At 51.4% G+C, this 20,695-nt stretch overlaps 2 protein-coding genes across 6 annotated transcripts in view; one reads left to right on the top strand and one right to left on the bottom strand.

The window, feature by feature from the left end:
- TXNDC17 (thioredoxin domain containing 17) overlaps positions 1–20,695 on the bottom strand; it is a 997,418-nt gene that overhangs the window by 218,668 nt on the left and 758,055 nt on the right. Inside the window, exon 1 of one of the 5 annotated variants that reach the window (XM_050765561.1) lies at positions 5,607–5,610. The exons of the other annotated variants lie outside the window; for them this stretch is intronic. The gene's annotated coding sequence lies outside the window, so the exon portion shown is untranslated. Of the gene's footprint in view, positions 1–5,606; positions 5,611–20,695 lie in introns of those variants that run through there. 5 annotated transcript variants of the gene reach the window in all.
- Positions 1–20,695, top strand: part of LOC126939805 (uncharacterized) — a 910,157-nt gene that overhangs the window by 9,520 nt on the left and 879,942 nt on the right. The window lies entirely within an intron of this gene.

Here is a 20,695-nt window from a genome sequence, read left to right on the forward strand (position 1 = left end):
CAGCACTTTGGGAGGCCGAGGTGGGTGGATCACCTGAGGTCAGGAGTTCCAGACCAGCCTGGCCAACATGGTGAAATTCCGTCTCTACTAAAAATACAAAAAAACTAGCTGCATGTGGTGGCAGGCGTCTATAATCCCAGCTACTCAGGAGGCTGAGGCAGCAGAATCGCTTGAACCTGGGAGGCGGAGGTTGCAGTGAACTGAGATTGCGCCACCGCACTCCAGCCTGGGCAACGAGAGTAAAACTTCATCTAGAAAAAACAAACAAAAAACCCAACAACGAAACAACAACAACAAACAAAACAAACCAAGGAACAAAACCAAAACAGCTGTATTGAAGCTGCAGTGTTGCAACTCTGTGACTGCCCTGCAGAGCAGGGCTACCCCATAGGCAGGGAGCAGCAGCTCAGGGCAGTTCTGCAGTCAGATTTACACCCACTTTTAATTACATGTAGATTAAGGAGCGGCGTATACAAAACTTTCTAGGGAAGGGGTAGTAACTTCTGGGTCCTGGGGTCTTTGCCACGGAAAAGGGCGGTATGCCAGGGTGTTGCCATGGCAATGGTAAACTGACGTGGCACCCTGGGGGGCGTGTCTTAGGAAAAGCTGCTTCCACTCGTCCCTGTTTTAGCTCATCTTCAAGTTAGTACGGTGTCCAAGCCCCACCGCCTACCTCAGTCTGGCGACTTCCTTCTGTGTCTGATGAGCATGGCAGCATTGGGACCTTCCCCTTCCAACTCTCTCCCTCCTCTTAGTCTTCCCTAAAGAAGGACGAGTACGAGGAGGTGCTATCACACCAGCGACATCCTCTAGCACCACCCAGGTATGCGGGGTAGGGCAGGGGGGCAACGGAGTATCCGGCCCAGGGTCACGCAGTCAACTGCCAAGGCCTTCCTGGGCTTCTCTTCTGCCCCAAAGCTTGTCTCCACCCAGCAGTGGTTCCCCCAGCGCTAACTGTATCCCTAAAGTTCTGATGTACCTTACTTTTCCATCATCCCTGTTGTTAACATCTACCTTCTGTTCTGTAAGCAAAACTAAGTCTTCTGTGCTTTGTCCATAGGTGGACTCTACAATCTGAAAATCAATAAACAGCATTTGCATGATTGTGGCCGTGTAGGCGTGCTTCCCCGCCGGGCCCTGCGCAATCCTTCCACTGCATTGCTTTCTCTGTGGTTCCAATTTCCTGACCCCTGGGACACCAGAATGAGGGTATTTCTGGCATCTGGAGTGATAATGTATATTTTAACATGGCAGTGTTTTATGTTTTTCTTCTCTGCTTCTCCTCTTCCTTTTTTCTTTTTCTTTTTTTTCTTTTTTTTTGAGATGGAGTCTCACTCAGTTGCCCAGGCTGGAGGGCAGTGGCATGATCTCGGCTCACTGCAAACTTCACCTTCCAGATTCAAGCGATTCTTGTGCCTCAGCCTCCTGAGTAGCTGGGATTACAGGTGTGTGCCACTGTGCCTGGCTGATTTTTTGTATTTTTAGTAGAGACAGGGTTTCACCATGTTGGCCAGCTGTTCTCGAACTCCTGACCTCTGATGATCTGCCCACATCGGCCTCCCAAAGTATTGGGATTACAGGCATGAGCCACCGCGCCTGGCCTCTTCTTCCTTTTCTCTTGCAGTACTAGAAGGTTTGATGTGTAAGCCTTCCCGCTCTTGAAGAAAAGGGGTTTCAATTTTTGGATGATTAGGCTCAGTGGTCCAGTGGGCCACATGGTAAGAAGGAACCACGTGAGCGAGGAGGTTTCAGAAGAGGTCAGAGGAAGGGGATGTTATGGCCTGCAGAGGGAGCAAGGCAGGAGTGTCCGGAGGCCATAGCGAGTCCCTGGAGCTGCAGAAGGTGGAACAGGGAGGGAGGCTGGGGCCAGAGAGCCAAGGGACCTCCACTGCTACCTCCTGGCGGCACTGCCTGTGGGGAAAGGCCTGGATGTTGTCTGGGCAGTCAGAGTTGAGTGTGGCTCAGAAACAGATGAAGGGCCTGGCAAGAGGCATTGTTTGGGGGTCAGGGACTGTGGCTCGCAGACTTCCCAGTCTCCCTTGCCCTGTCCATTGTCTGAAGGTAGCTGTCCTACCAGCTACCCTTTCTCTTGGGGACAACGAGCAGCGAGGCCCCCCCGCCCCCATTGGTGGTGAGAATGTGGCCTGTGGGCTCCCTGGCAGGGCGGAGGCCCGGATGCAGCCTACCTTCTGGCTTGGTCCTGTCTGGCTCATCCTGTGTGGACAGCTCCCCTTCTGATGCCTCTGGATGTCTGAAAACAGGAAAAAGGGGATCGGGATTAGGAAACCCATAGCATGTGGTGGGAGATACCCCGGAGAGAGGGTGCCCAGGGACCCTTGTCCTATTGTTACGGTCCTCCAAAGGCAGAGGCTGGGCCAGTAGAACCACTGTTCAGAAACTGCCACATCCCATACCCCATCTTCCTAGTGCAGAGGAGGTGGGCGGCAGACACGGGGAGAGGCGCAGACAGCCTCCCACCCAGGGCTCTGGCTGCTGCATGGGTTTCCTTCTGCTCCGTGAAAACCAGCCTAAAGGAAGGGCGTGGCTGGCCAGGTCTGGGCGGGCAATTGCAATAGGTTTCAGGGCCTCTCTTTCCAGGGGTAGGGGAGAAATCCACTTTTATTCATAAGCTCTTCTGTGCCCTTTGGAATTTTTTTTTTTTTTTTTTACCATGGGCATATCTGACTTTGATTTCAAAAATTAATTTTAAATTTTAAAAAGTGACACCACAATCCTGGTCAATGGAACCAGAAGTGACCAGGCCACCTGCTCCCTGCCTGGGTGTCAAGGACCACTAAAGTCAGTGGGATTCTAGAGAGTTCTAAGTGTCCTGCATAAAGTTACAAAAATAACCAAGAGATGACCCCCAAATCTAACTATCACAAATGGGGAGACAAGGAGGGGTATGTACCAGGGATGAGAAAGGATCAGAGCATCAAATCCTCATTTGTCATTGACTTGGGGTAAAATCGACAGGTGGAGAAACTGATTTAAACATTGCTTAGAAACAGAGAAAACTACCAGAAGAATTAAAAACAGGGTCAATTAAAACCATGGCATGGAAGGAATGAAAGGGGTAGCGGCTTCTTCACCTGAGATCCAGCGGGAAGGCTTTGTTTTCAAGTTGCCAGCAGGGGGCAGCAGAGAACAAGCAGACGGGTCCCCAGGGCAGGAGATGGCCGCTTTGGGTTCCGAATGTGGCAGTTCTCCATCAGCCCCGACCATCCCTGACCCCTGCAGATCACCAGGTCAGGCAAGCTGGTGACAGGGAAGGTGGCATTTAGAACTATGGAATGAGGCTGCCAGCAAACTAGGTCCTTGGAGGCAACTCAGTTCCAACCCCTTGTACAGATGGGGAAACTGAGGCTTAGAGAGGGCCAGTAGCTCCCGGATTAGCATCAGGTTTCCAGGAGTCTGGGATGGGGCTTACTTTTCTTTTCTTTTCTTTTTTTTTCCTGCACTGTGCTGCCTCCTTCACTGGGTGCTTCATATGTGGGTATGATGCATTTTTTTTAAAAAAGGAGAAAATGTGAAACTTAGGCAGCAACCAGGGGCATGCCAATAGCCTTTGTCTGGGGGCAGTTGGAAGGGTCAGCATGAGACAAGCTTGTGTGGGTTTTGCAGCCCCCTTTGACCTGGCTTGTCTTCAGGAATCGTTACTAGTTAATCAAACCAAGGCATTTGCTCCCAGTTGGGAGCCACCATACTGACCTCTGGAGTTGACAGACACCCTGAGACCAGAGAGTCATTTGGGTCGGCAGTAAGGGGCTGAGTGGCCCGAGGGACACCTCCCTCCCTGGGCATTGTGCAGGGGTAATAGTTTCCCATGGTGGCTGCAGCAAATGCCACAGACTTAACGGCTTAAAACAACACACACGTATTCTCTTATAGTTCCAGAGGTCAGGGATTCTAAAACGGGTGGGCAGGGCCGTGTTCTTTCTGGAGGCCGGATGGGAGAATCCATTTTCTTTCCTGCCTGTTTAGCTTTTAGAGGCTGCTTGTATTCCTCGCCTTGTGGCCCCTTCAAAGGCAGCAATGGAGCATCTTCCACTCTGCATCCCTCTGCTTCCATCATCACGAGGCTTCTGCCGGTCCCTCACCCTCCCGTCTCCCTCTGATAAGGACCCTTGTGCTTACATTGCCCACACCTGCTGGGTAATCCAGGCTCACCTCCCCACCTCAAGGAGCTTAATGTAATCACAGCTGCAACATTCCTTTGCTTTAGAAAGTAACCTGCTGGGCGTGGTGGCTCACGTCTGTAATCCCAGCACTTTGGGAGGCCAAGGCGGGCAGATCACCTGAGGTCAGGAAATCGAGACCAGCCTGACCAACATGGTGAAACCCCATCTCTACTAAAAATAGAAAAATTAGCCGGGGGTGGTGGCACGTGCCTGTAATTCCAGCTACTGGGGAGGCTGAGGTAGGGGAATTGCTTGAACCCGGGAAGCGGAGGTTGCAGTGAGTGGAGATCGTGCCACTGCACTCCAGCCTGGGTGAAGAAGCAAGACTCCATCTCAAAAAAAAAAAAAAAAAAGTAACCTATCCACAGGCTCTGGTGATTCAAATGTGGGCGTCTTTCAGAGGGTGCATTATATAGCCCTCCACTGCTGCTTAGTCTCTGTGGGTCTCCGATCTGTCCTCTGCCTTGCTGGTCTGTGCCCTGGAGGCTCAGCCTACAGATGTCCTGGCTCCCATGCCCTCTGCCCTCCCGTTGGGTTTGGCCAGCAGGAGGCAGCATCAGGAGACCTGCTTGCGAGAGGAGGGTGCTGGGCCATTTGCTTTTCTGATTCCCTCCTTGCTGGGCTGCAGTCTGGCCAGGGTTGTGCTCTTTACCTGTGGTCACAGCAGGTGTCCCGGGCCACGGCTCTCACTGGTCTCCAAGCAGTGCCTGCCCTAGGTCCTGCAGCCTCAGCACGGCAATGGTTTCCCACTCCCGCTCGTCCTCGCTGGCTCCCCCCATTCCTTGCTGGTTCCTCAATCCCTCCCGTATCTTCATTCTGCCTCAGTGGCTACTCCGTTTGCATAAGCCACCCATTGGCTGCCAAGACCCTGCCTGAGCAGGTATCACATCTCCACCAGGATGCAGGGAGTAGAGGAGAGCTGAGGAGACTGAGAACACACACGCTGTCTCCAGCTCCTCAGGGGTGTGGGCAGAATTTGAACTTAAGCCCAGATGCCACAAATGGGTATTAGAGCTGGCATTTTCCAGCCCCTGGGGCACGACTGCCTCCCACCGCCTCAGTTGATGCCCTCCACGGCAAAGCCACCTGCTGGGAGAAGGTCTAACCGGAAGTGACGTCTAAGGGCCTGGCCTGCACCCGGAGGTTGCAAACATGGCGAAGGAATGCAGCAGAGGCCAGGCGTTGCTTGTCCCGGGGCCAAGGCGCCTCCCTGTCTGTGGGAAATGGCCAGGCAACCTCGGTCAGATTTTGTTTTTCTTTTATGAAAGAATTTTACTTTAAGTTCTGGGATACATTTGCAGAACGTGCAGGTTTGTTACGTAGGTATACGTGTGCCACGGTGGTTTGCTGCTCCTATTCACCCGTCATCTAGGTTTTAAGCCCTGCATGCATTAGCTATTTGTCCTAATGCTCTCCCTCCCCTTTCCCCGCCATCCCGACAGGCCCCAGTGTGTGATGTTCCCCTCCCTGTGTCCATGTATTCTCATTTTTCTTTTTCTTTTTTATTGAGACGGAGTCTCGCTCTGCCGCCAGGCTGGAGTGCAGTGGCGCAATCTCGGCTCCCTGCAACCTCCGCCTCCCGGGTTCAAGCGATTCTCCTGCCTCAGCCTCCTGAGTAGCTGAGATTACAGGCACTCGCCTCCACGCCAGGCTAATTTTTATATTTTCAGTAGAGACGGGGTTTCACCATGTTGGCCAGGATGGTCTCGATCTCTTGACCTTGTGATCCACCCGCGTCAGCCTCCCAAAGTGCTGGGATTACAGGTCTGAGCCACCATGCCCGGCCTGTGTATTCTCATTTTTCAACTCCCACTTATAAGCGAGAACATTCAGTTTTTGGTTTTCTGTTCCTGTGCTACTTTACTGAGAATGATGTTTTCCAGCTTCATCCATGTCCCTGCGAAGGACATGAACTCATTTTTTTATGGCTGCATAGTATTCCATGGTGTATATGTGCCACATTTTCTTTATCTAGTCTAGATGGGCATTGGGCTGGCTCCAAGTCTTTGCTATTGTAAATAGTGCTGCAGTAAACTTAAGTGTGCATGTGTCTTTATAGTAGAATGACTGATAATCCTTTGGGTATATACCTAGTAATGGGATTGCTGGGTCATCAGTCATATTTAATTTAGCAAATAGCTCAACTTTCAACAGTGTGGCTCTGCAGGAGGCTTGGTGCAAGCCCTGGGGAGTAACAGCAGCACCTCTTTGTGAGTGCCACCTCCCCACCTCAAGCAGTCATCATTGGTTCCACTTGGCAAAGGAGTCTCAGCTCAGGGAGGAATATGAGCTGCCCAGGTCACAGCTGCAAGTGGCTGAGCCCAGAGTTGACGCACATGAGTTGGATGCAAGCTTGGGGTCCTTCCGCCTGTAGATCTAATGCCCAATAAGTGACGGGATTGAAGATGACTTGAACTAACTAGATCAGAGCATGGTGTTCTAGTTAGTTCTAGTTTTTCTTACGGGGGTTTGGGGGGAACTCAAACCCTTTCTTCAGGGCTTTATGTTTTTAAAATATTTTTATTTTATTTTATTATTATTTTTTCAGATGGAGTTTCACTCTTATTGCCCAGGCTGGAGTGCAATGGCATGATCTTGGCTCACTGCAACCTCCGCCTCCTAGGTTCAAGAGATTCTCCTGCCTCAGCCTCCCATGTAACTAGGATTGCAGGCATGAGCCATCACGCGTGGCTAATTTTGTATTTTTAGTAGAGACAGGGTTTCTCCATGTTGGCCAGGCTGGTCTCGAACACCTGACCTCAGATGATCCACCTGCCTCAGCCTCCCAAAGCGCTGGGATTACAGGTGTGAGCCACCACGCCCGGCCAGGGCTTTATTTTTCACCGTGGTAAATCTACTAATGAAGACCTGAGTAAAATTTGGATTAACCAAATAATTTTTTTTTTTTTGAGGTGGAGCCTCGTTCTGTCGCCCAAGCTGGAGTATAGTGGCGCGATCTCGGCTCACTGCAACCTCTGCCTCCTGGGTTCAAGTGATTCCCCTGCCTCAGCCTCCTGAGTAGCTGGGACTACAGGCCCGTCACCAGGCCCAGCTAATTTTTGTATTTTCAGTAGAGACGGGGTTTCACCATGTTAGCCAGGATGGTCTCAATCTCTTGACCTCAGGTGATCCACCCGCCGTGGCTTCCCAAAGTGCTGGGATTACAGGCGTGAGCCACCGTGCCCGGCCAATGGTGTGTTTTAACAGTGGAGAGGGGAGGTTCCACAGCCACCACAGGGCATGGCGTTTGTGTGGAAGAGCAGCTGGGGACCAGCTGACAAGTCATCTTTGTGATGGAGTCCATAGTCTGTTGTAGTGCTGCTCTGACCGTCTCTCTGGACGCCACCTACCTCCACATCACAGGCCACTCTTGCGCTGCTTGAGCTGCACGGTGAGTAAACTTCTTTCAGTTTCCTGCAAGGCCTTTGTTTCTATAGGATCTGAACAGTAGTCTAGGGTGGAGGGAACTTAGGATGGAGGGTCTGCCTGAGCCTTACCCGTGTCCCGATTTCCCCCCAATAACAGATTCTCACCATGTCAGCTGCCTGTGAGGACACTGGGGCAGTCCGGGTGTGATGGCCCTGACAGCCGACATCTGCATGCGGGTTTCTTTTCTTTTTTTTTTTTTTTTGAGACGGAGTCTTGCTCTGTTGCCCAGGCTGGAGTGCTGGAGTGCAATGGCACGATCTTGGCTCAGTGCAAGATCCGCCTCCCGGGTTCACGCCATTCTCCTGCCTCAGCCTCCCGAGTAGCTGGGACTACAGGTGCCTGCCACTACGCCTGGCTAATTTTTTGTATTTTTAGTAGAGACAGGGTTTCACTGTGTTCGCCAGGATGGTCTCATCTCCTGACCTCGTGATCCGCCCGCCTCGGCCTCCCAGAGTGCTGGGATTACAGGCGTGAGACACTGCGCCCGGCCTGCATGCGGGTTTTTAATCTTCCTCCCTGGGCTTGCCAAGTTTTGTACCTGGAGCGTCCGTCTTGAATTTCACCTTGATGGAAGGGTCCATGAGTGAGGCATCACTTTGACCACCTCCGAGTGCTTGGGATAGGGGGCTGCTTCCTGCTCAGCCTCTCTCCATTCCTCTCCCGCTTGAGGTTTTAAAGGAAAGGTTAAGTAAACCTGCATTCTTATTTACGGTAGTTTCGAGTCTGCAGAGTTCCTGGCCTAATTACAATTGCTCCATTACTTCAGGTATTCTCATTAGTGCGAGAATCTGATGAACAAAGAATCTCGCCTTTCCTCTTGCCACCAGTAAAAATATCATTTGAAGATGTAGGGGCGCATTTGTCTTTTCTCAGCAGTCTTGGGGCTGGCAGCTCTTACAGAGTGTGACAGTCTCTGGAGGGCAGAGGATTTTGCCTGCTGTGTTCACTGCTGTATCCTCAGCAGCTAGAAGTATGCCCGACCCATTCCGGGGGCTCAGAAATATTGGCTCAATGAGTCCGTTTCTCTCTGAAAAACATGCCTCGATTCTTACAAGGGCAAGGGCCTTCAGAAATCGTCTAATTCAACATCTTATAGCGCAGATGGGGACACTAATAGACTACTTTGCTGGTGGCAGCTTCAGCTGTGGGCTGGTCTTCCTCCAGCTGGATGAGATTGATTAAGCTCTCCAATCAGTTATCCCTCCTTCTTGACAGCATTCCACCCAGAGCAAAGCCCTGCTCCCTTACCTTCTCTCTCAGGGCATATAACATCAGCCCAAACCGACGATAGGTTCTTTCTGGCACTCTCTTACTGGGACGCCCACGGTTGCCATAATGTGTGTTCTCTCACTGCAAGGGCCCATGAGCCCATGGGTTCAACCAGAGGTGTGATCCTGATGGTCTTCCTCTGAGGGTCATTAATCATCGTCTTGGTGCGTTGAAGAAAGCCACAGCCACCATCGTTCCCACCATTGCAGGTGCGATGAGGGCTCTGTGGGAAGGCCGAGGGCACTGGGGGAGCGTGAAATGGGCCCCCCTCCCCGCCGGCCTGAGCACTGGGATGGCCTCTCCGGGAAATGGATGGACTGGAAGTGACGGAAGCAAAGGGCAGGATGCTTGTTTCAAGAAGGCTCGTGGCTGCAAAGGCTGAGGTGGCATCATGAGGATCCTGAGAGCAATGGGAAACCAGGGCAGGCTGTTAGCTGGAGAGTGGCCTGATCAGACCTGTATTCACAGAGGCTGACCTGCCATTGTGGGGAGTGGGCGAGGGGGACAGGCAGGGAAAGCGGACACCGCAGAGCAGGCTGTTGAGGTGAGGATGAGGAGGGTGACCTGAACCCGGACAGTAAGCAGAGCCTGGGGGCTGTGGGGCCCACACCTCCTCCAGGGTAAGGTGAGGGGGTGTGGCAGCTCCTAACCCCTTTGAGTGACCTGGGCATATAGGGAGGGCTCTTAGGGAGCTGCCGGGTGAAGGGGACGGAGCCCTGATTCTGTGTCACTTGCAAGGGGTGGAGGCACTGCCGGGTGAGGAGCTGGCACTGTTTTCCTTGTGAATCTCCTGCAGGCAGGCCCCGGGGAGCAGAGCGAGGCTGCATGCAGGGGGACAAATCAGCCCCAGTTTGCTTAGGATGCTCCTGGCTTTTGCACTGAGCATCCTGTGGCTGGGCAGCTCCCCTAGACCCATGCAGACTGGGACTGTGGCTTACCGTGGTCCCAGGTGAGGCTGTGGAAGGGTGGGTCTTTTTGCTAACTGTCAGGCTTGCCACCCGAAGGATGGGAAGTTCTGGGGGATAGTGGCTGAGAACCATCCCTGGAGGTGGTCACGGGGCCCCATTGATGCCAATGTCACTTTCTCTGTTGAAACATTGCCTGACCCTTTACCCATCCTTAGACCAAGGCCGGGGCGTCCTTCCCTGGGCCTGAGCCTCAGGGGCCTCCTGCACTTTGGAAAGTCTTCCTTGGCATTTTCTATTCTTTTATTTTTTTCTGAGAGAAAGTTTCACTCTTGTCGCCCAGGCTGGAGTGCAGTGGTGCAATCTTGGCTCACTGCATCCTCTGCCTCCCGGGTTCAAGCGATTCTCCTGCCTTAGCCTCCTGAGTTGCTGGGATTACAGGGACCTGACACCATGCCCAGTGATTTGTTTTATGCGACCACTGGAGCAGGCGCCAGAGTTGAGGCAAGTAGGCAAGGTAAAAAAAAGCATTATTAGCTAGCCAATGTGAAGGAGGAAGGCGGCGAGGTTCACCCGTCTCCGGCGGAGGCCGAGGAAGTCGCTCCCGCGTTCTCCGGCGAGGTTCCTAGGTCCGCATATGAGGAGGGGCTGAGGAAGTTCGTGCCGCACGGCTGCCGGGAGCGGCTTTTCTGTCTAAGGCTTGGAGTGGGAGGGCAATAGGCGGGACACGGGCGTGTCGGGGGTGTTCGGTAGGTGCGACCAGGTAAGTTTCGGTTTCCTCGATCGGACGCCATGTTGCGCCTGCGCAGTTGGTCTGTATTTTTCCCGGGTGTGGGCTGCATTTTCCCGCGCGCGGGTAAGTTGGTGGTGAAGAACCCGGAAATGCGCCATCTTAGTCGTCTTTGTCCTCTCCCCGCGTCCAGACACCCAGCTGATTTTTGTATTTTTAGTAGAGACGGGGTTTCACCATGTCGTTCAGGCTGGTCTGGAACTCCTGACCTCAGTTGATCCACGCGCCTCGACTTCTCAAAGTGCTAGGATGACAGGCATGCGCCACTCGCCCGGCCTTTCCTTGGCATTTTGTAAGTGCCCGAGCCTGGACATGGGTCCTAGGACCCTCTGGCGAGGGAGCCCCAAGACCAGACTGAGACCTGGGTGGGCCCTTGTCTTAGTGCCCTAGGGCTGCAGTTACAGAGCCACAAACTAAGAAGCTTCTTGTCTTACAGAATTGAAGATGGGAAGTCTGAAATCAAGGTGTCGCCAGGGCTCTGAAGATCCCAGGTAAGCGTCTGCTCTGGCCTCTTCGTCTTCCGGTAGCTTCAGGCGTGCAGTGGCTTGTAGATGGCTGTCTTCGCCCTGTATCTGCTCACATTGTCTTCCTTCTGTGACTGTCTTTGTGCCCAAACTCCTTCTTTTTATAAGGACACTTATATTGCGTTAGCACCTACACCCAAATGACCTCATTTTAACTGGATTATCTCTGCAAAGACCCTGTTTCGAAATCAGATCACATTCTGAGGTTCTAGGGCTTAGGACTTCAACATATCTTTTGTGGGGAGGACACAATTCAACCCAAAATAGTTCTGGTTTGGTCCCTGTTCTTAGGGACACTGTCTTATCCTCTCTCCCTCCAACCCCTTCCCACCCTCAACTGTCAACCAGATGGAGAGAGCCAGGGTGCGTACCCATGGGGCCGTCCCAGAGCCCTGTGGCTGGACACTGGTTCCAGAAGGGAAGCCGAGAGAGCAGGTGGCTCCTGTTGGCTGGGGTGGTATTTCTGTCACGGGATTGTGCAGGACTAGGCAGCCAGCGTGGTGGGACATGCTGAATTTGGGGTGACTCGAATTTCTGATATAGATGTGTATTTCCATCTTAGATAACATTTTCCCGGGCCCTGAACACCACGGCTTGGCCCTGTTCTGCCAGCCCCTCCCACACTGGGGAATGGCCCTCCCAGGGCCAGCGTCTGCAACCCCAGGGATGTACAGCCTGGGTGACAGGCTGTACCCCATCATTCCCTGTCTTTCCCCTATGTCCTGTCTCCACCTCTCAACACTCCCTGAAGGACTGTTGGAGTCGAGTGACCCCCAATGAGAGTATTAATTATGCAGCCACAGTGAGCCTCTCTCTGGATGATTGGAACAGAGGCACCAAGGTTGCCCTTGTCTCTGAGCAAGAGGAATTACTGATGGTCCTCAGAACACTGCAGCCTGGTCCCTGCTGCCACTCCTGCCCAGACCGGAGACAGCACACCTGAGGACTGGCCCTCCTTATATTGGGAAACTGCTTCTTCCACCTGTGGGAGCCTGAGCAGGGCCAGGGCCGGGGGCCGGGAGCCGGGGGTGGTGGGGGGTGGGACTCGAGAACGATCCTCAGCCTGTGCAGGTGGGGCTCATTGTCCCTGACGAATGGGAGTGGCCCAGACAGGAGAAGAGGTAAAAAGTGTAAGGGCACAGCTGGGATGGGGAGGCTGGGAGTTGAAGTTGGACCAGAGTGGCATCTCATATCGTCCAAGGTTGCCACAGCCCTCACTTGGGAGGGGGCTATTGGCACCCGACCTGGAATTTGTCCTGCCTAGGACGTGGGTTGAAGGTCAGAGCAGGCACTGAATATGGGGCGAGTCTGTGGCCAGGGTAGGGCTCAGAGAGAGCCCAGGTGGAGGCCAGTATGTACCTGTATAGGACAAGAGTCATAGGAGAAAAAGCTGCCAAGATTGAACAGGACCAGATCCAGGGGACCTGAAGGGCTTCCACTGGCAAGGGGCATGATCAGATGAATATTCTAGAAAGATGACTCTGTGGTAGGTGTAAGGTTGCATTGAAAGGGGGAAACCAATTTGGAGACTACTGTAATAGTTTCGTCAAGAGAGCAGCATTGGAAGAGAAGAGGCCCATGTAAGATGCTGGTGCAGTGGAAGTCCCCTAACATGGTGGAGGGAGTTTGGGAATGGTGGCCACTTACAGTTGTGCAGGTTGTGCACTGAACAATTCCAGCACTCTCTCCTCCACCCCCTATTCCCACAATTTCATTGTTATCTATCTTAGCTATGTGTAGTTACTACAGGTTCCAAATAGATGGCAAGAAAGTGTTTTGAGGAAGGGGGTACCTTTTTCTAATTTGCAGTCACCGTATTGGCTAGTGTTGAGGCTGTGTTTGAACTAAGTTGATCTGTAAATGTTAGTTTCTGAGGGCAGGGCCTGAGGATGTCCAGATCTGACACTGGACAGTATCAGCTGGCCAGAGCCCAAACTAGGAGCAATGGCCAGTCCAGCTGATGCCTGGAACCCTGGGCTTTTCTCTGTACCCAGCAGAATCTCATCCATGAAGGGCATGGCATTGAGGAGGGATGGCCAGGGCTGGGATTGGGTGGTTAAGATAGGATGAGGGGTGGTGGTCTCTGGGTTGGTCACCCTGCTGGCTGGCCTCCAGCATGGCTATTAGGCTCTTGAAAGACCCCTTTCCCAGGAAGCTCTGGGGGGATTTCCATCTGCTGTGCCCCAGATCTGTGTCTGTCTTCTTGGATTCTGTCCTAAGGGTAGGGTGAGTCTTAATTTCCAGCTGGAGTGCAGGTGTCGTGCTCCTCCTTCTTGGGACCCAGCTCAAGACTCCCATATAGCGTCTTCCTCTTGGATAATTAATACGTTAGCAAGCAAAGAGTTTGGTCAAGCTGCCGTGCTGTGCTGGTTGTCTCCCGATGGTCTCTTCAATCCACTCTCCACCCTCCTTCCTGCATCCTGCTCTGGAAGATGATCCTGTGGGTGATACACCGATGGCTCCCTCTGGCTTCTAGTGGGTTCTTCCCATGGAAGCCTCCGTAGGAGATTTGGGGCTGGAGGAGAGTGGGGTCAGGGCTTTTGTTCCCTCAGCTTTCTTCCTTGGGTCAGTGGGGGTCTTCTGTCCTGACTATTTAATACACTGATCTTCTGTTAGGCAGCCCTCTGCAGCCACTCACTGCCTAGTTCGTTTCTTCCCTCCTTTCCTTTCCTTCCCTTCCTTTCCTTCCTTTCTTTCCTTTCTTTTCCTTCCTTTTCTTTTTTCTTTTCTTTTCTTTTTTCTTTGTTTCAATGGAGTTTCGCTCTTGTTGCCCAGTCTGGAGTGCAGTGACATGATCTCGGCTCACTGCAACCTCTGTCTCCTCAGTTCAAGGGATTCTCCTGTCTCAACTTCCCAAGTAGCTGGGATTACACGCAGGCGCCACCACACCCGGCTCATTTTGTGTCTTTAGTAGAGATGGGGTTTTGCCATGTTACTCAGGCTGGTCTTGATCTCCTGACCTCAGGTGATTTGCCTGCCTCGGCCTCCCAAAGTGCTAGGATTACAGGCATGAGCCATTGCACCCAGCCCGTGCTGATTTCTTATTGCTGCTATAACAAGTCTACATATCCACATTTATTATCTTCTAGTTCCAGAGTTCAGAAATTTGAAATGGGTCACTTGGGACTGGAATCAGTGATTGGTTGACTTTAGTCCTTTTGGCAGGACTGCATTCCTTCTGGAGGCTCTAGTGGGGAATTCGTTCCTTGCCTTTCCCAGCTTCTAGAGGCTCCTGCATGTCTTGGCTCGTGGCCACATCCCTCCAGCCTCGGTTTCTGTTGTCACATGTCCTTCTCTGACTCTTCTGCCTCCTCTTTTTTTTTTTTTGAGATGGAGTTTTGCTCTTGTTACCCAGGCTGGAGTGCAGTGGCGCAGTGTCAGCCCACTGCCACCTCTGCCTCCTGGGTTCAAGCGATTCTCCTGCCTCAGCCTCCCAAGTAGCTGGGATTACAGGCACCCACCACTACATCCAACTTATTTTTGTATTTTTAGTAGAGACCAGGTTTCACCGTGCTGGCCATGCTGGTCTCGAACTCCTGACCTCAGGTGATCCACCTGCCTTGGCCTCCCAAAGTGCTGGGATTACAGGTATGAGCCATCGTGCCTAGCCCCTCAGTGGTCCTCTTGCATGGGACATTGAGGCCATTGCTATCATTGGTTTGGTTGTCAAATTAAAGCCGACTGTGGCTGTTACTCATTGGTGATAATGGCTACTCAGGGTTTCCCTCAGAGATGGTCTCAGAGGTATCTGTCTTGTTATCTCTAAGGCCACATCAGAGGTCAAAATAGAATGAATGCTAACAGAAAGGGCTTTGGAATCGGGTGGGCTTGGATTCCTAACCCAGTTTGACTACTCACCAGCTGTGTGCTTTTGTGCAAGTTACTTAACCTCTCTGAGCAATTGTTTCCTCATTTGGATAATAGAGATCATAACTGTTGCTACTTCAAGGGGTTGTCAGAGGCTTCAATGAGTCAATGCACATAAGGTCCCTTGAAGGGCTGACCATGACAATACACTCCAGCGGCTTCTATATATATATATATTTTTTTTTTTTTTTTTTTTTTTTTTTTTTTTTTTTGAGATGGAGTCTTGCTCTGTCGCCCGGCTGGAGTGCAGTGGTGCGATCTCGGCTCACTGCAACCTCTGCCTCCTGGGTTCAAGTGATTCCCCTGCCTCAGCCTCCTGAGTAGCTGGGACTACAGGGGCATGCCACCATGCCTAGGTAATTTTTTTTGTATTTTAGTAGAGACGGGGGTTTCACCATGTTTGCCAGGATGGTCTCGATCTCCTGACCTTGTGATCCCCGCGCCTTGGCCTCCCAAAGTGCTGGGATTACAGGCGTGAGCCACCGTGCCCGGCCCCTGTTCTTAGAATCATTATACATGCTTCCACCCTGGGGTCACTTCTGCACACCCCTTGGCTGCACCCCGGCATTCCTGGCCTTCCATTACCTTCTGGGTGTCCTGTGTTCAGGTGCCCTCTGTATTCTGGCAGAACCTTCACTTCCTGGCTATAGATGAGAGTGAATTTTCACAGCCTTCTCGTAGCCCTGGCAGCTTCTGCCAGTGTGGGAGTGAGGGATGCGTAGCCTCAGGGAGCCTGCTGCATACTCTGTGTCAGTGTGAACACCATGACCTTTCACAGACGTCCTTTTTTTTGTGATAAATATTGCAAACAGCCAACACTGAGTCTTGAGTTCTTTCTCAGCTCCTTTTCAGGACCCCTTTGGGGAATTCTAAGCAAGGCAAGTGACACTGATCTCAAAACTTTGTACTCATCCTGCTGACAGTTTTGCATTTGTCTCTTAGAAATGCCTTTTCTTGTTCTTGGATGTTGCATCTTTGGCCGGACCCTCAGGGCTGCCCAGTCCGTTCTTGGGGCCAGCATCAGAAGCCCCCATCTCCGGGACTTGCAAACAGCCCCAAGTTCAGATCTGAGGGAAGAACATGAAAGATGTCCTTTGGCCCATCGGGAGCAGAGGCTTGGCAGCGGGATGGCAGCAGCAAAGAGGCTTCCTCTGATTCAATGAAGCCATCAGCTGTCTCTCCAAATGTTTCTTCTCCTCTAAGCCTTGTTTTGGTTAATTTAAGAACAGCTGCCCTCAATGGGAACCAATTTTTGACAGTGTGTGGAAGCAGCTTCCCAGGAAAGCTGCCGGAATGGGAATGGAGGATTAGCTAGGGATTTAGAGGTGGGGACCTCTTGGGGTGTGCCACTTAATTGCTTTCCTTCCTTAGTGAGGAGCCCGCATTATGGAGGATGAGTAAATAAGCTTGGTTATTGCCAGGGAGCGTTCAAAGCAGCTCGGGAACCTGGAACTATGCTGGAAGGAAACTTGCGATGGACTAGATAAGTGGTCAGCAAAGCCATTTTCTTTGATCCCTGGACAGGGCTGGCCTGTGTTTCCCAGCTCCCTTGAAGTTAGGTGGGCCCCTGAGCCTGAGCACCAGCAGGGAGAGTGGGTGTGGAAGCGACGCATGCCGCTTAAGGCTTGGCCCCAGCAGCCCTTCGCTCAATTCCTTCCTACCTGGTGACTGATGATGCCAAAGTATCAGTGAGGCCCTTTATGTGAGACGGTGGAACCCTAGCATGGAGAAAGCCTGGACACCCGAGGGTCTACTATTTTTTTTTTTTTTTGAGATAGGATCTTGCTCTGTTGCCCAGGCTGGAGTGCAATGGCATGATCTTGGCTCACTGCAATCTCCACCTCCCGGGTTCCTTTGATTCTCCTGCCTCAACCTCCTGAGTAGCTAGGATTACAGATGAATGCCACCAAGCCCGGCTATTTTTATTTTTGTTATTGTATTTTTAGTAGAGATGACGTTTCACCATGTTGGCCAGGCTGGTCTGGAACTCCTGACCTCAGGTGATCTGCCCACCTCAGCCTCCCAATGTGCTGGGATTACAGGCGTGAGCCACCATGCCTGGCTGTTATTTATTTATTTATTTTTTTGTATTTTTGGTAGAGATGTATTTTCACCATGTTGGCCAGGCTGGTCTCAAACTCCTGACCTCGGGTGATCTGCCAGCCTTGGCCTCCCAAAGTGCCGAGATTACCGAGGGTCTACTCTTAAAACTGTTACACGAATCAGAGAAAAGCCTGTACTATTTCCAGTCAATACAGTCTTTTGAGATCTTTCATGTGGTTGGTTACAGTAGTTAGTGTGCTGTGATGAATACTGGCACTCGAGGTCACGGAGTCCTGCTCTTTTATTTGGGATGTGGTAGGATAGACTGGGAGACGTTCCTCCTATAAGGGCATAGATTCCAATGGCAGGGCGGGATTATTTGGGCTGGCAGTATACTCCTATGTACAGTGGGTACACACAGTGCAAGGGGCTCCACTGGAGTCCAGTATGCCAAACCTGGGATCGCAATTTGCATTTAGCACTTTGAGTCCTCTTTGTAGAAAGATGTGCTTGTTCCTGGGTAATTCAGGGTAAAACCAGCTGCAGCTCTTGTTGGTGGAGGGACGAAGTCAGCAACCAGAGCCTCCCCATTGTACTGCAGTCTGTCAGACTGGAGCCCACTTCTCTATTCTTTGGAACAGTAGAAATGGCCTGTCTCCCTCTCTGACCTGACGCCAGAGGCCTTTTCCCTCCCAACTATTAGAAGGGAGCACGTTGGATAAAGCCTGAACTCCGGTGTTCCTTGGGTGTGGGGTCTTAGGGTGCCCGCCTTGATCCTTTCCTCCAAACACCTGTTTTCCCACCACTTCCCAGGGGCTGTGATCTGACTGAGGATTCCCCTGGTGAGTTCAGGCCCCCATCCTTTTAGTAAGGAAAACACCCATAGAACCAAATGGGCAGGCTGCCCGCCTCGGGTCCTGAGGGAGAAGAGTCTCAGACCCTGTGGGAGATGGGCCTTTCCCAAGGTCACACAGCAGGTCTGTGGCAGAGCAGACACAGGTCCAATTACCCTTGGCCCCTTCTTTATGAGTGATCACTCCCCACATGTGTGGGTCATTCACGGGATGGACATAGGACAGATAGAGCCCAGAGGTCCCCGATGGGATCTCACAGAGCTGCCTGCTCCGTGATTGGCTGGTTCTCCTCACCAGCATGTGGTGGTTTCTCAACATCTCCCTCAAGGGAACCAGAGTGGAATTTTAGGTTTTATCAGCCCAGCTACAGGGAGTGATGATTTTATTTATTTATTTGTTTAGAGACAGAGTCTTGCTACACCCAGGCTGGAGTGCTGTGGTGCGATCTTGGCTTACTGCAACCTCCGCCTCCTAGGTTCAAATAATTCTCCTGCCTCAGCCTCCTGAGTAGCTGGGTTTACGGCACCCACCACCACGCCCAGCTAATTTTTGTATTTTTAGTAGAGACGGGGTTTCACCGCGTTGGCCAGGCTGTTCTTGAACTCCTGATCTAAGGTGATCCTCCCATCTCAGCCTCCCAAAGTGCTGGGATTACGGGCGTGAGCCGCCGTGCCTGGCCAGGAGTGATGAACTCTTGGATGAATTCATTTGTCCCTTCATTCATGTTGGGCGGTGCTAAAAGCCTGCTGCGTTCCAGGATCCTAGGCCCTGGGTTTATGGAGGTCGGGGAGAGACAGATTATGTCTTGATCTCACTGGAGTTCAGAATCCAGTGGGGATCTTGGTCAGGCTGAAGACCTAGCGTGGTCTTACCTGGAGGAGAAGGTGGCCTCATGCCAAGTCAAATGTGGAAAAGTGAGGAAGAATGAGAGTTACAAGGCCATGTTGGCATGGGAGGGATCTGGAGCTTAGCTTCAGACCAAAGACAGAATGCAAACATTGGTAAGTGAGGGAGGAGTGGTGAGCAGTGGAGGCCGTGGGTTAGGGGAGCTCACCAATGAAGGGGAGTGGAGAACTGGCTCATGGATGCTCCACCATGGAAGGGGAAGTCCATACCTGCTTGTGGGCAGAAGGAAGGAGGCCGGGAAGTGCGTGTGTGTGAGAGACGGAAAATTGACAACTAGGCAATGACAGATCATCAGAGGGTGACTTGTTTGAAAGAAGGGACCTACCAGAAGCAAGTACCAGCTGCCCTCCCCACCCTATGAGATAGAGAATTATTATTATCCCCAGTTTCCAGATGAGGAAATCAAGGCTCTTATCAGGACAGTGAAGTCAATGCCTATGATAAATGTAGCACATAGTGCAAAAACTGCTGAACTCTTCAACCAATCGGGTTTGCCTTCTTACTAGGGTATCACCAGTAACCCTGCTAATACCAGGTGTTATTCCCCCATCATACTGATGTGGAAACCGAGGCTCAGAGAGGCAAAGTAAGAATGTTGATTCGTGTCTGATGTTCTGCACCTGATTATGGGGAGACGCGGTGTTGAAAGGAACGAAGAAGGCTTTGGGGGTGTTTATTGTGGCACTGTTCACAATAGCAAAGACTTAGAACCAACCCAAATGCCCATCAACGACAGACTGGATAAAGAAAATGTAGCATATATACACCATGGAATACTATGCAGCCACAAAAAAGGATGAGTTAATATCCTTTGCAGGGATGTGGATGAAGTTGGAAACCATCATTCTCAGCAAACTAACCCAAGAACAGAAAACCAAACACCGCATGTTCTCACTCATAGGTGGGAATTGAACAATGAGAACACATGGACACAGGAAGGGGAACACTGGGGCCTCTTGGGGGATCAGGTGACTGGGGGAGGGATAGCATTAGGAGAAATACCTAATGTAGATGATGGGTTGATGGGTGCAGCAAACCACCATGGCACGTGTATACCTATGTAACAAACCTGCACGTTCTGCACATGTATCCCAGAACTTAAAGTGTAATAAATAAATAAAAAAAATCCTTCTCTTGTGCATTTACTCTCTTTTTGTGTTCACCTTATACCATCTTGTTTTTCTTTTTTCATGGTGAATCCCTTTGTTAGGCTTTCAGATGAGACGCTAGATGGATAGAGTCATGTGTGTCAGTCAGTAGCATCAGTAGAACTTGCCACCAGAAATCCTCTTTCCCATCTCCATATCTGGTTCAGCTACTTCTTTGAGGGAGGCGTGGTCCAGACCCCATTATTGAGGAACTGGAATTCTCCATGGTAGGCAAGAATCACGGCCTCCCAAAGATGCCCATGTCCTAATCCCCAGAACCTGCAAGTAGGGCAGGTTACATGGCAAAGGAGAATTAAGGTAGCAGTTGGAATTAAGTTTTCTAATCAGCTGACCTTAAGGTAGGAATATATGTTGGGTGGATCCAGCATAATCCTGAGGGTCCTTAAAAGGGGAAGAGGTTAAGGGAGAAACAGAGAGATGGCATCAGGGAAAGGACTCCCCCAAGAAATGTGGTCAGGCTGGAAAAAACAAGGACAAAGATTCAGTCCTAGAGCTTCCAGAAAGGAATGCAGCCCTGCCAACATCTTGATTTTAGCCCAGTGAGACCCCTTTTGGGATTCTGAGCTCCAGAACTATAAGATAATACATTTGTGTTGTTTTAAGCCAGTAAGTTTGTGGACATTTGTTAGAATAGCCATTGAAAACGAATTCAGTATGGTGGTGTATATGAAGGTGATGGTCTCAGGGGAAAAGAACAGCCCTCAGATGGAGAGAAACATCTCTGACAGATTCGTTTCCGTTTCAGTTGCAGCTTTTAG

Source organism: Macaca thibetana, chromosome 16 (genome assembly GCF_024542745.1).
Source record: "Macaca thibetana thibetana isolate TM-01 chromosome 16, ASM2454274v1, whole genome shotgun sequence".
Classification (NCBI taxonomy): Eukaryota; Metazoa; Chordata; class Mammalia; order Primates; family Cercopithecidae; genus Macaca; species Macaca thibetana.